The sequence below is a fragment of the Rhinopithecus bieti genome, unplaced genomic scaffold (genome assembly GCF_001698545.2).
Source record: "Rhinopithecus bieti isolate Rb0 unplaced genomic scaffold, ASM169854v2 scaffold_41477, whole genome shotgun sequence".
In the NCBI taxonomy this organism is placed as follows: Eukaryota; Metazoa; Chordata; class Mammalia; order Primates; family Cercopithecidae; genus Rhinopithecus; species Rhinopithecus bieti.
In genome coordinates, this window is record NW_016858538.1 from 1 (window position 1) to 2,674 (window position 2,674).

At 63.4% G+C, this 2,674-nt stretch overlaps 1 long non-coding RNA gene across 2 annotated transcripts; it reads left to right on the top strand.

Annotated features, from left to right (window-relative positions):
* Positions 1 to 202: 202 nt before the first annotated feature.
* Positions 203 to 2,649, top strand: LOC108525355 (uncharacterized). Of its 2 annotated transcripts, XR_001884261.1 has the most exons (5): positions 203 to 277; positions 574 to 609; positions 958 to 1,045; positions 2,267 to 2,296; positions 2,418 to 2,649. It is a non-coding gene; the product is annotated as an uncharacterized LOC108525355 (long non-coding RNA). The 2 variants fall into 2 exon arrangements; XR_001884262.1 differs by lacking the exons at positions 2,267 to 2,296; positions 2,418 to 2,649 and adding an exon at positions 1,840 to 1,994.
* Positions 2,650 to 2,674: the final 25 nt, after the last annotated feature.

The window sequence follows — 2,674 nt, forward strand, 5'->3', positions numbered from 1 at the left end:
CCACTTCCCCCCCTTCGTCCTCCTCCTCCCAACTCCCCCCTCCCCCATTCCTCCATCCCTCTACAGCCCCTGCTCAAGCCCACAGGGGTGAGATAGAGAAGCCCAGGCCACCACCACACCCATGGGTGCCCCAGACTCCTCGTGGGGGTCCCCGCATTCCTGGACGTGTGGCCAATGCCCTGTGTCCTCCATGTGACCCTTTCAGGGAGAAGTTGGAGCAAACGGAGCCCCCGGGTTCCCCGGCCTCCCTGGCAGAGAGGGCACTGCTGGGCCCCAGGTGAGCCGCCTCGGTGGGCCCAGGGTTCGGGGGTGGAGCCCCAAAGGGACTATGCCGACGTGAAAGCTGGCAGGAGCTGTGTCCCTCCCGGGTCCCTGGGCCTCCGTGTGCCCTCCCGGGTCTCTGAGTGCCAGGAGCCGAATACAAGTCTTCATCAGGACTCTCGGTGGCTGCCTCCCTCCCAGGTCCCAGCCGGTCGGGAAGTAACCCCACGTCTTCATCACGGCCATCCCTCACGGGGAGCCAGGGGCTCCTGTTTCTATGGGTGATCAACCATTTCCTTCCTATCTCCTCAGGGGCCAAAGGGAGACAGAGGCAGCCAGGGAGAAAAGGTGAGTGTCCCTGGGGCGGGTGGATGGGGTGGGGGGTGCTGGGACATCTGGAAGGTTTGGCCTCAGCTGCCCCAGGTCCGTGCCCCTGCCACCCATGTGACCTCAGAGACTCGGGGAAAAGACCCTCAAGTTGACAGGAGTGGCTTTCAGGCTGGGGCAGTGTGTGTGGCTCGGCCATCCCTGTTGGCGCCTGCCCTGCCTGGCAGGGGCTCCAAGGCCACAGTCCACAGCCCTGGGCCCCTCCTCACCCCCCGTGGGCTCTGGGCACCCCTCCAGGACTGGGTGGACTTTGGGGTCCTGGCCAGAGTGGCTGAGATGAAATGCTGGACACGTTTCATCCTTTTCCAGGGAGATCCAGGGAAGGACGGAGTCGGGCAGCCAGGCCTCCCCGGACCCCTGGACCCCGGGGCCTGTGGTCTATGTGTCGGAGCAGGACGTAAGGACGCTGCGTGGGTGGGCACCCAATCTGTCCAGATACCCCACTGGGTGCAGAGATCCCTCCCTGAGCCCCCCACACCCCCCAGGTCAGGACAGGCCTTGACTGCAAGGCCACACTCCAACTCCACAGTGGGGCTGCAGAGGCCCTCGGTCAGAGATGCCCAGGGAGCTCAGCTCCATGTGGTGATACAGACACCGGGGAGGGGTGAGGGCCTGCACAGGGGACCAGTGTTTTATGTCAGAGGCTCCCATCGGGTTCAGTCCCTGTGTCCTTGACACTGTGGCCCCAAAGCTGCATGTAGTCACCCAGCTGCCCCGTCAGAAGAAGCAGACGCACCCTTGGCTCTCTGGTGAAGGTTGTGTTGGTTCCAGAACCTTCCTCCCCACCGCAGCCCGTCCATCAGGCCTCTCAGCTGCACCCTCTGCGCCTGCCAGCAGCGTGTCCCACTGGCCTCACAGAGGCAGACACGTCCCCACCCAGCCCCGCCACATGGAACACAGGGACCAAGCCCCGTCTAGGCAGGAAGCTGAGCCCCGGGCAGATGCAGGGCCCAGGGGAGCAGAGCTGGGTGTGGCCAGGGGTTCAGATCCCTGCTTCTCTGTGGCCACCAGTGGAAGGGGCTGCCCAGGGCAGAGCTGAGAGCAGGCACCGTCTGTGACACTGGACAAGTTAGTTAACCCTTGTGCTCCGGCTCCTCACCTAGGAGGTGGGACCATAACAGTCTCAAGAGGAGGGGTGGGGTTGGGGAAAGGCAGGAGAGGGCCTGCCCCTCATGGCTTTGCTCGGAGCAGGCAGACAGGCATCGGGAGACAGCAGCTCAAGAGGCCACAGGGACCTTGGCGTGACGGTCAAGTCATTGGAACATCAGAAAAGCCCCGTCAGCCCAGCTGCCTCCGCCAGCAAGCAAGGGAGCATCTAGCACAGGGAGGAGCATTTTAAACCAAAATGGAAGTAAAAGTGGCTTAGGGCTTAGGGTGTCTGGAGTCTGTGTCCGCCGCTCTGAGCCGCGGGGCGTCTGTGCTGCAGGAGGGACGCCCCAGCAGGAGGGATGCCCCAGCAGGAGGGACGCCCCAGGCCGAGAAAGAGTGTGGAAAGAACATTTTCCTTGAATTTCCTGTTTCGGTGTTTTGTTGATCTTGTAAGTCGCTCGGTGGGAGTCCAGTTTCATTTTAAATGTGGCTCTTTGTTTCCGGTTTTCTTTTGCTGACTGGTGGACAGGGTGCCGTCCTGAGCGTGCCGGGACCTGAGGTACGTGCCTGCCTGGCTTCTAAGGGACAGGCCTGTGGGGACCTTGGTACAAGGCTGAGTGGGGTCCGGGCAGCCGCGTGGGTGCGTGATGACCCCAGCTGACGCTGTTCCTTTTCCCCAGGGCCGGCCGGGTTTCGCAGGCTTTCCCGTGAGTAACCTGGCGCCAGAGCTACGCGCTGCCCGCCACTGCCCTCCCTGCTGGGGAGGGGTCTCCGCCTGGTAGCACAGAGCAGCCTGGTCAAGCTGGGGTGGGCCTCGTCAGGCCTGAGGGATAGCGACAGTCACTGCCCCGAGGAAGTGATGGGAGCAGGATGTGGGCGAGAGCCCCTGGCAGGCCCTGTGCTGGGTGGGCACCTGTGACACTGAGGCTGCTCCTTG